General features: G+C 42.1%; 1 pseudogene; it reads left to right on the top strand.

Moving 5' to 3' along the window:
- Positions 1-7,713: 7,713 nt before the first annotated feature.
- On the top strand, positions 7,714-9,485 carry LOC143436200 (non-POU domain-containing octamer-binding protein pseudogene; annotated as a pseudogene).
- Positions 9,486-12,455: the final 2,970 nt, after the last annotated feature.

Below are 12,455 nucleotides of genomic sequence, written 5' to 3'. Positions count from 1 at the left end.
AGGTATAAGGATAAGTATTTAAAAGGCAGTTGGAAACCATATTAGTTAAGCAAAATGGTTATAGTGGCTCTCCTCTGTCTATGATCACTCCAGTGATGGACTCTTGGATAGCTTTATAGTGTTAGACATGAGTTTCCTTCTACCAAGTGGACCTGAAGTCCAATTAGACAGCCATTGGTTGCTCCCAAGACAGAAGTGCCACTATTGCACGTTTGAGGGCATCTGGCTAGGCTGCTTGATGTTATGGTTACCAAGCTTTACAGGTGGGTAGGGCAACGGATTCCTTTTCTTCCTTGGTAGCTTGCATAGCACCCTCAGGCACTATGAGAGCTAGTTCTCAGGAAGTCTTCCAGGTTAGTAACAACCTTATTTCTCCAAGTGACCAAAGTGTGTGGTGCCTTCATCAATGAGATATTTTCTTCAAATTAGGACAGGCAACCAAAGGTAGTAGCAATAGCCTATGTGGTCTGGATGCCTCTGGATGCCTTGATCCCTCTGACTAACAATTAAAAAGGATGTATCTCTTTCCAGGTACCTAGGATTTTATTTAATGACTATGGCTCCTGGAGGAAGAGTCATCTGCTTTATATATATATATATATATATATATATATATATATATATATATAGCATTAATTTATACATTAATATATATTAACATCTATGTAATATTTAATGATTGTATTTTTATTTTTGAAAAGAACTGGTAACATTTGAAAATTAAATTAGGCTGCTTCAAAATAGCTATAACTTTATAATACTCTACTGGGTAAAAAAAAAAATATTGCTTCTGCTCACAGAATGTTTTATGGTAGGGAGATGCTCACATCACTTCAAATAAATCCCGTATACGACAGGAAGAAAGCATTTTTTTTCCGGTGATTGAAAACATGGCTGACCCAGTGTGGAAACGTCATTAATCTCAACAGAACCAGCTGTAACTCGACTGACTTCTCTCTTAGCTTCAGACTGTAGGATTTGGAAATTTCCCAGGAATTTGTGAAGTGAATACTGTATGACGTTTTGAGAGGGAGAGAGGTGGGTGTTAAAACCACTACAGACATTTCTAAGGCATTTTTTGAATGTGTTGTCCGAGATTTGTTTGTCTTGGGTTTCTTTTATTATATTGAAGTATCTATGAGTTCTGTCAGCCAGCCGGCTACAAGTATTCAAAATGGTGTATCATACTAATAATCCCTACTTGGATACATTATTTCCTAATAAAACAAAATGTATTGCTATTTAAAAGCTGCTCTTTTCTCGGGCTTACAATGTGGGATCATACATTTATTTCTAATGCTTTTGCGATCCAGCCCTTAGGGACCATCATCCTCACATTCTCAATTGAGCCTGAAATAGCCTACCTCAAAGACCTCTCCTGGGTGGCTCAGTAACTTTATCTTTTTCCGCTTAAGCCATCTACATAGCTCAAGCAGAAAAAACTCATATCCTTCCCTGTGCACATTTGACTTCTCTCTCTGGGGGTAAATTCATCCTCCAAGTGAAATGGGCACTTGTGACACTTGATTTAAGGGGAAACAGAACGCACACTCCCTGGTCAATGTACATTCATCTGCTGACATTTACGTATAATGATTTCATAAAAATACAAGCACATGCATGACTGAAGACAAAGCGAAGTTCTTCCCCGAAAAGAATATTTAAAAATAATACAATAAAATAAAGTTTAAAGCAGTCAGTGAAGTTATTTCAGAAGCTTTCAACGTAGATTTGTCTTTTTTTTTTTTTCAGAAATTATTTTTAAATATTCAGGGAATTTTGAATGGGAACAGGAGCTAGATGGCTGTCATAATTAAGATAGTTTAGTGTGTGGGTAATAATAAAGATCCATATTAATGTTGGTTTAAGCGAAGGGAAAGCTAACTTTTCTCTCCAAGTATAGAAGTAGTTGCATTGCTGACAGGGGTCCCTGCTGATGGGAATCTTGCTCTGTCATCATTGATATATTGTCTCCCCGTATGGACCAAGATTGTTCAGTGACTCATTCCTAAGTCAAGTACACCCTAAAGTCACCTCTGTGTAAGCCTTGTGACCACTCTTTTTAACACCATTTCCTGGTTAAAATTCAATTGTTCTGGGACTGGAAAGATAGCTCATTGATTAAGGGCACTTTTTGCTCTTGCAGAGGTTCCAGGTTTGATGCCCAGGACCCCTCATGGCTTCTAACCCTTGGATCTCTGGTTCTAGGAATTTGATGTGTTCTGGCCTCCATAAGAACCAGGTATGCATAAAGTATGCATACATACATGCAGGAAAAAAAAACCACTCATCTATATAAAGTAAAAATGCAATCTGTTGCTCGGGAAGATATTCTATAGGAGAACTTAAAACTGGTGCTCCACTTATCATTTTGGATTTCTGACACAGCAACTGGACTCTGAAAAAGGGATATGGGTGGAGGGTAGACACACCATCCAGGTTCGCTTACTCCCAGTGAGGTCCCTTCGGTCTCTAGAACTCTGTAAATCACAATTAGAAAGCACTGCTTTAGACTAATAGTGGGAAATTTAGGATGCTGACAAGGGCTAGGCAGATAAAGAGAGTAAATTTGGCGTACCATGATCATTGCCTGGAATCTGCACAACCTAAAGAGAACATCCCCAGTGTTGAACAGTCTGGCCTTTACTGAACATTATAGCTTTTCAAGAGAAGCTAAAAATCTACATTTTGGTGAAATCTGCTTTTTCAAATGGGTTACTAATGAAAATGTTACAAATGTCCCATACAAGCCAGATTTTTTAGTCTGTCACCTTCTAGGAGTGCCCATTTCATTCTCTAGACAAGGCAACTAGCTGGCCATGTTTTTTTGGTCTTTTGTTTGGTTGGTTTTTTGTTTTTGATTTTGTCCTTGTTTTTCCTATACACAAAATGGCATTGTGAAGAGTAGGTAAGGCTAAGGGGAAAAAAAATTGAACTCTTTGATGTTATTTCTGAAATGAAACTCATGAGTGATTGAGGTGTGTTCCATATTCCACTCCCTCGGAATGTCGCTGCTAGTGGTAATGTCTGGTCTACTTGCTGGCTTCTGGACTTGTATTTACCAGGAGGACCTTGATTTCCTGATCAACAGCTGAGACCAAGGAGCAGAAGCAGCAAATGATGTCATTGTTGATGGCAAATGCTGTCAGCATTGACGACAAATGATGTCATTGTTGATGACAAATGATGTTAGCGTTGACCAACAGCTTCTTTCCAGTACGGTCCTTTCCCTGAGAGCTCATAAAATCAAAACCGATCCACTGTAGAAGACACTTGTTTCTGCATGTAGGGTTAAAATATTCAGGGCCAAAGATTATAAATATGTTGAAGTGGATAACATCTACCTTCTACAATGCCTGACTGGAGCTAAATTGTTCATGATTAGTGTTCACCCAAGATGCTTTACGAACATCTCTGTTCTCAAAGAGATTACTGCAAAAGAAATCCACCTGGAAGATATAGAGCCAGGCATGAACTAATGTGTATCTCAACCTAATGCTTATAAAATCTTCTGAGTCTAAGAAAATTAAACAAAAGGAGGGACTTTCATTATCATTCTTGTCTTAGAACTGTTATTTTGGCGATCATTCCCATACTCAGATTTTGCTGTGGTTCAGTGGCTATTGGGATGGTATTATCCTGAATATATGGTGAAGAAAATACTGGAGTTACAATACACTCCCAGTAAGAACTTTGTTTAAATTTATATTCAAGAGTCTAGGAGAGTAGCTAGTGATAGAACGCTTACCTACCGCCCACCCCACGGGGCCTTAGTTCAACGCCCCAACTAGAAACAATGTTGTTCAAATTTGAACCTTTTTTAATTCCAAAGCTCTTGAAAAACAGCTGTTAAGGAAATAGTTTTGGAAATGCTTTTAACTTCTTCACTCTATTCCAAACTTGGATCGTTCTGCTTTATTACTAGAATACATTAGGCTGCATGGAGCGATTGCAGCTTCACTGATAGAAGCCACCAGGATCGAGTCTGCTCAGTCTGCTCGGTGATCATCTTGTCAGCCTTATCTTTTCCCGTCATTCCTAATTTCCTTGCTGTCTTCCTGTGACTCTATAGTTCATGTGTGTGTGCTTATTTGACTCTGTGTGTGTGTGTGTGTGTGTGTGTGTGTGTGTGTGTGTGTGTGTGTGCAAGTATGTGGGGTGCACATGTGTATGGAGTCCAGAGGTTAATGTCACCAGGTATGGTCTTCTGTATCCACTTTATTTATATATGTATTGAAGATTTGTTTTTATTAATGTGTGTGTCTATATGTCATTTGTGTGGGCACTAGGAGACAGCTTCTGATCCTTAGGAGCTGGAGTTGTAGATGGCTGTGGGCCCTATGATATGGGTGCTGGAAATCAAGTTTAGGTCCTCTGAAAGAACAGGAAGTGCTCCTAACCGCTGAGCCGTCTCTGCAATGCCTCCACTGTGTATAACGGCTCAGCATCTGTCACTGAACCTGTGTGCTCACTGACTGCTTTGGTAGGATGGCCACTGAGCTCCAGCAACTAGGCTGTTACCATCCAAATACACACACACACACTCAGGACGATGGTTACAAACATGGGCCAGGTTTTTGCAGGGATGACAAGGCTCTGAGCTCAGGTGCTCAAACCTGTTTAGGGAACAATTGACCATTGATCTGTCTTTCTGGACTCCTCCCTAGCCCAATTTTTTGGGGGTTTTTTTGTTTTGTTTGGTTTGGTTTGGTTGGTTGGTTGGTTTTGTTGTTTGTTTTTCGAGACAGGGTTTCTCTGTGTAGCCCTGGCTGTCCTGGAACTCACTCTGTAGACCAGGCTGGCCTAGAACTCAGAAATTCACCTGCCTCTGCCTCCCAAGTGCTGGGATTAAAGGCGAGCGCCACCACTGCCTGGCCCTAGCCCAGTTTTATCTTTTAAGTTGTCAACATTTTGAATAGGCTTGTCACTGTCAGAGCATTTCTGAAGAATCACTATAGATAATGCGTAAACCCTATCTTATTGTGCATTTACCTAATATCTGTACATGTGTGTTCCTAGCAGAGAAAAATGTTGACATAAAATAAGATTTTAATATACATCTAAGCTAACAATAGACTTTTGCAGATCACATATTTTTACTGAGAGCTGCCCTCTTGTATTTAGCCTTTGTATGTCTAGCACATGGACTATAGTGATGACCCAGGTTTCAAACCTGCTAAGACACTCAGGAGAGAAAATGTGCTCTCAGGCCTCCACCAACTCAAACCTCAATCACATTTTTTTTCTTTCAGCTTTTATCTGTGAAGGAAAAATGAAATAATAGCAAAGTAAATAGTTCTTTTCTAAAAATCCCTGTCTGAAAACATGATTTTGTAAGTTTGAGAATACAGCAAAGAGGCTGGAGAGATGACTCAGCAGTTAAGAGCACTGGCTGCTCTTTCTAGAGATCCTGAATTCAACTCCCAGCAACCACATAGTGGCTCACAACCATCTTGTAATGGGATCTGGTGCCCTCTTGTGGTGTGTCTAAAGATATGACAGTGTACTTACATATACTTAAATAAAAATCTTTGAGAGAGAATACAGTGAAGAGTTATTTTTGAGTGTTTTCTCTCCCCTGCTGAACTAAAATCTGCACATAACATCAAATGACTGTTCAATATGCACGCCCAGGTGAGAGAAAACATAGATCAAGACCAGGAATAGACAAAAGGGATCCTACAGCGAGGATCGGGAAGATAGTAACACAAAGGGAGAGAAGATGGGGACAAGAAGTTAGAGGAAGGAGAGCAGGGGAGAGTCAGCCAAATGGCAGGTGAACAAAAGTTCCATGTGGAAATGCACAACTTGGTGAGCTAGTCTCAAAACTTAAAAACCAAACCATGCATAGACATAGATATAAATGTTTAATTGCGTGGGGATTTTCTTTCTACTTTCATCTTTACAAAAAGTAATAAAGCATACCATGTCCTCCACACATGGTGAAGGATTTTTGTCATTTCCTTCCTCTGCTAACAGGAACAACCTGACTAGCGTACAGGTGACAACTTTGCTTATATTCAATAGAGAGCAACAGTAACAGCAAGATAAACCCTTGAGCCGTAGGCGTCAGAAAATGAAGGTCACCTAGAAACATGGCAAAAAAGAAAATTATTGATATATAGTGAAAGACAAATTCCACTTAAATCACTTCATACACATGAGGTTGAATTGGGTTGTGAATTATTGAGAACTAGAGTCGTCTTGGAAGAAAGAACTGAGGATTGGCCAGTGGGCATGTCTCTAGGGCATTTTCTTTTCTTGTGATTAATGGTTGAGGTAGCAGAGCCCACTAGACTGTGGACTCTCCCTACCCTGGAAATGTGACCCTGACTTGGAGAAGAAAGCAGACTGAGCAAGGCAGTAAGCAGCCTTCCTCCACCATCTCTGCTTCAGTTCCTGCCTCCAGGCTCCTGCTTGAGCTCCTTACCCAGACTGCCCTGAATGACGGATTGTGATACAGATGTATAAGCCAAATAAATCCTTTCTTCCCTAAGTTGCCTTTGGTTGGGGTGTTTATTACAGCAGCAGAAAGCAAACCAGAAGGAAACAGCCCCGGGGGGTGGGGGGGGGGGGCAAGAAACAAAGCAAACCGGAAGGGGTCTCTTGAAAGAAGGGGGTTAGCAGGAGTGGGAAGGAGTGTTGCGGGTAATTGAGTGGTTATCATCACAAGTATATTTTACACACATACACACACACACACACAAAATTATCAAAATTAAATAAAAATAAATTTTCCATTATACTAAAAATAATAATAATTAAAGCGGCTGAAAGGAATACTCACCAATGCAGTAGGTTCTTGGCATACCTGTCCTTTTGCTTAATAACAAAATGGATGCCAACACAAAAGTTTAAAGAAAACGGAAGGGAGAAATCCATAAGTCCACAAATCAGTAAAGAGCGATTTCTGTTCTGGTTTGTTTTTCTGATTTTACTTATTTCACGCAACATACTTGTATTTTTAAGAACAGGGCTGAACTGAGGTGTTTTCATTTACAAATTACATGAAAATTGACTATGGGAAGGAAGCAATCGGAAGACATTGAGAATAATTACGGGGTGTATACGCAGTGAGGTGAAAGACAGAAAGGAAGGAGAAGTCATAAAGAAGCCAAAGAGATTTTGCTTACCTGCCCATTAATCTTCTATTCCCTCTCCTCCTTTTTTTTCTCTGTCCTTTCTCTGCCTTCCCTTCTCCTTTTTCTCCTCCTTCCCTACTTCCAGGAACTGTATTTGGCTGCTAGCTACACAAAAGCAACACCACTAACGTGTGAATCGAGAGATTTGTCTCTCCCATGAAAGATAGGCGATTACCTGGCATGTGCACGTCTATCTGGAGATGTGTTCTTTCAGATTCATAAATCACAAGCTGAGTGACCATAACCACAATCTATAGCAAGGTGCCAATTACAGACACAGGTACTGGGTATACACAGAATGTGGGATAAGAACAACAGCAACTACCCTTAGACCTTCCTGCCTCCAGCACTACCGTACCCACGTTCCCTTAGCTCGCTTATGCGGCAGTGGGAGTCCATGATAATTACTCAATGTAGGAGTAAAATGACCAAGCTTGGTTGCCACAGTGACATATCCCTATGTCAGTATCAATCAAAAATGAATGGCTGAAACTCAATAAGCCAACAGGGAAGGCCTTGAAAAGCAACGGTAAAAGAAATCTTCCGGGACGGTGGAGGCCGTGCAGCGGCGCCCTTACACTGAGCCAAGAAAGAACTGTGGGCAGAGGCAGTCGGGGTTAGAGAGGACTGGGAGGCAGACACTTTGCTGTGTTCAAATCGAAGTAAAGTTTCCTTTAGGGTGCAAAAATGCAGAGCAATAAAACCTTTAACTTGGAGAAGGAGAATCATACTCCAAGGAAGCATCACCAACATCACCATCATCACCATCATCACCATCATCATCATCATCACCAGCAGCAGCCGCCGCCACCCCGACCAATACCTGCAAATGGACAGCAGGCCAGCAGCCAGAATGAAGGCTTGACTATTGACCTGAAGAATTTTAGGAAACCAGGAGAGAAGACCTTTACCCGACGTAGCCGTCTCTTTGTGGGCAATCTTCCCCCTGACATCACTGAGGAGGAAATGAGGAAACTTTTTGAGAAATGTGGAAAAGCAGGTGAAGTTTTCATTCATAAGGATAAAGGCTTTGGCTTTATTCACTTGGAAACACGAACCCTAGCGGAAATCACCAAAGTGGAGCTGGACAATATGCCACTCCACTCCGTGGAAAGCAGCTACGAGTGCGCTTTGCCTGTCACAGTGCATCCCTTACAGTCTGTAACCTTCCTCAGTACGTGTCCAACGAACTTCTGGAAGAAGCCTTTTCTTTGTTTGGTCAGGTGGAGAGGGCTGTAGTCATTGTGGATGACCGAGAAGGCCCTCGGAGAAAGGCATTGTTGAGTTCTCAGGGAAGCCAGCTGCTCGGAAAGCTCTGGACAGATGCAGTGAAGGCTCCTTCTTGCTAACCACATTTCCTCGACCTGTGACTGTGGAGCCTATGGACCACCCAGATTTGCACAACCTGGGTCCTTTGAGTATGAGTATGCCATGTGCTGGAAGGCACTCATTGAGATGGAGAAGTAACAGCAGGATCAAGTGGACGGGAACATCAAGGAAGCTCGTGAAAAGCTGGAGATGGAAACGGAGGCAGCAATGCAGCACGCCATGAGCACCAGGTTATGCTAATGAGGCAGGATTTGATGAGACATCAAGAACAGCTTCGGAGGATGGAGAAGCTGCATAACCAAGAGGTTCAGAAACGAAAGCAGTTAGAACTCAGGCAGGAAGAGGAACGCAGGCACCGAGAGGAAGAGATGCGTCGACAAGAAGAAATGACGCATCGACAGCAGGAAGGCTTCAAGGGAACTTTCCCTGATGTGAGAGAACAAGAGATACGGATGGGCCAAATGGCTATGGGAGGTGCTATGGGCATAAACAATAGAGGTGCCATGCCCCCTGCTCCTGTGCCACTTGGTACTCCAGCTCCTCCAGGACCTGCCACTATGATGCCAGATGAAACCCTTGGATTGACCCCACCAACAACCGAACGTTTTGGCCAAGCTGCTACAATGGAAGGAATTGGAGCAATTGGTGGAACTCCTCCTGCATTCAACCGTCCAGCTCCAGGAGCTGAATTTGCTCCAAATAAACACCGCCGATATTAGATAAAGTTGCATCGTCTAGTTTCCTGCAGCCCTTAAAAGAAGGGCCCTTTTCGGACTAGCCAGAATTCTACCCTGGAAAAGTGTTAGGGGTTCTTCTCAATAGATAGGTCTTCCCTGCTTGTACTACTCTAGGGAGTATGCTTGAAGGCAGAGGGGCAAGGGAGGGGTGGTGTTTAACAAGTCAAAGTCAAAGTATAGTGTGTTATCAAGTCCGTCTGGTGCATTCCTGAAGTATATTGACTGTTGAGGGCCTGGAGAACCATAGGATAATGGACTCAAGAGCTCCATTTATCTTGATCATTCTCTCTCTCTCTCTCTCTCTCTCTCTCTCTCTCTCTCTCTCTCTCTCTCTATTGTGTTTTAATTGCTTTCTCATCTTTATTCCCCTCAACCCCAGAGACACTGCTATAGATACCCCAAAACCTCACCATCCTCCATGACCTAGCCCCATTCCTGCATTCACTCCCAGGTGAGAATTCAGACAAACGTCCACAGAGGTTACAGCATATATACAGTTCTGTTATATCTCATATACGACCCCTTCATGTCCTGAGGAAGACATTTTCTCTTAGAGTGTTGGGGGCTGACTTTTAGCAGAAAGCGGCTATCAGCTTTGCAGCCATCTTGAGCCATATACCCTGACATGAGACTTGGATTACAATAGCCTACAACAGCTGAGCACACTCTGATAACATCTTGCTTTGGATACCCAGGACTTTCCTTGGGGGTGTGAGATTAAAGGTATGTGACTTAAGAGAGTGACTTAGAGATCAGATTTAGAGACAAGACCTAAGGGCATGATTAAAGGCATGACCTGAAGTTGTGGATACAGTGGCTGCCAAACTCGGGGCAGCCCGGGCCTCAACATTTTGCTCGGGCCATGACATTTTTTGGCACCCCAACGTGGGGCTAGTGTGGTTCCCAACATTTGAGGTTTTCATTTTAGTATATCTTAAAACACTCTTGTGTTAACTTGCCTCCATCTTTTTCTTGGGTAAGGACTACACTTTCGTGTCTCTGATGTTGCTGTTCACAGCTTTTCTTGATAGGCCTAGTACAACCATGGGAACAGGGTTGCTGTGTGTTGAAGGCCTGACAGTAGCTCTTAGTCTTGCCTCTCTCAGGTAGTTACACTGTGCATTTTTATTGGTATACTATGATTTGTTCCTGATACCTTCGATTTAAAAGTTTTTCTGAGAAATGGTGCCATAATGCAGCATCATCTTATTAAAATACATTTGAAGCCTTTAAAAAAAAAACAAAAGAAATCTTCCAATGGGACAGAGCATCAGGTAATCCATCTGCTACTTGTGTTCTTATGGAGGGAGAAAGAGCTTTGAGGTAAGAATTAAGTAAAGCATAATGAATAAATAAAGCAATATATGGTAGATATTATTTCCTCGCTAAGGAGACCTAGAAAGAATCACGTGGGTAGCCTACAGCACAGATACTGCACATCACCCAGGAAGAACATCTACCAATTACAGAGGGAGTGAGCAAAATGATTATTTCACATCAGCGGCCTTTGTCTTCGGCCACCTCCCACGTCATGATGTGCACACAAGTGTGCAGCAGTGGTGACAGGAAGGACACAGGAGTGTAAAACAGACATATACGCCCATTAATCAAGGCTGAGCTAGCCAACCCAGAGAGTTTCTGTCTAAAGATCAAACCCAGAGTAACAGAAAGTAGGACCAAAAATTCAACACAGTGCCCTCTCTTAAAGGGACCACACCAACAACTAGTTCACTATATTATAGTCCCTTTAAACTTAAACACACAGTCACTCTTAACTAGAGCCCGCAGGCACATCTAATGGCTTTCTTGAGCACGGGACCTCAGCTAATGCTGCCTCCAGATGTTTGCAGAAGGTTTGATCCCCTGATGTTGGATTCCCACAGGGTATCCTAGAGAGAAACTCACTTAAAAAACAAAACGAGTTAGGCAGGGGACATGTGACCCTTTCATCTTATCTCCTATCAGAAGCCACCAGCAGGATGGAAAAGTACGGCAGTCCTTTGAAATGAAGTATGCCGATGGTGCCATCCAAGGATTAGAAGGAAATCTTATCTACAAAGCTTGAAATACTACTATCTGCCCTTCACAGAACTGACCTAAGGACTAGTTAGAGCAGTGGAGATGTTTTCACTCCAAGATGCAGCATACTTTCCAATAATGCCGAGCTGTGGCTACATCTGCACTTTGGAACAACCCATAAAAAGAGACCAGTACACAGAGAGACCAATAAACATCTCATTACACCAAGGGAACATGGGCGAAAGGGGAACAATCATCTCCCAGGTGATTTAGTAATGTGCCATTGGGGGAATCTTCCTCCTCTTTATATGGACAGGATGCAATATGTACGTACATACGTATACATATAGCAGCCAGGACCTAGACAGATCCTTGTGACCAGAGCTCAGACCCCCTCCTCGGGGTAAGGATCTAGCTCATGCCAACCATGCCAGCAACTACATAAGAAATTTCCAGTAGGGAAGTTCAGTCCAGATTGGATAATAGAAGAAAGAAATGATGAACTTCAAGACTGTGAGACCAAGTTCAAGTGCAAAGGTTGGGGTGCACGTTGCTAATCTTCCACCTAAGTCTATCTTGGACCAGATGTGGAGGCACACACCTTTAATACTATCATATGGGAGGCAGAGGCAGGCAGATCTCTTAGAGTTCGATGCCAGCCTGGTGTATTGGATAAGTTCCAGGCTGGTCAGAGATATATGGTGAGACTATGTTACAAAAAAAAATGTTTTAATTTAAAAAATCTACCCTGGAAATGACACCACCCAGAACCACAGAAGAACTGTTTTCCCATTGGATAAATTCATATCACAGAACACATGCGAATCACAGAAAAACCCACCATACTAGAGTGTGCCGCTCCATACAGCTTCTCCATCGGGATCAATACTGTCAATGACTTCTGAAACTTACATGATCTAGATTTCCACAACCCCATGGCTGTCCCTTTATGATTTGTTTTCTTTTTATTCCATACTGCTGGTGACTGAATCCAGGGCCTCATGAATGCTGGAATGTGCTCTACCACCGAGCTGTGTTCCCAAACCTAATTTTCCAAACATGAAAAGAAAGAAAACAACTGTATGGATTTCTATATATTTTTATTTTGTATAATTACATCCAACAAAATATACCAATTTTCGGGGTATAGTTTGATTTGTTTTGACAAATTTCGACAGCCCTGTAATATAGGGGCTATGATTTACCCCAGAATTCTCTGTTGTAAATA

The sequence above is a fragment of the Arvicanthis niloticus genome, chromosome 22, assembly GCF_011762505.2.
Source record: "Arvicanthis niloticus isolate mArvNil1 chromosome 22, mArvNil1.pat.X, whole genome shotgun sequence".
Taxonomy (NCBI): Eukaryota; Metazoa; Chordata; class Mammalia; order Rodentia; family Muridae; genus Arvicanthis; species Arvicanthis niloticus.
The sequence above is the reverse complement of the archived record's forward strand: the minus strand, read 5'-3'. Positions and strand labels throughout refer to the sequence as shown.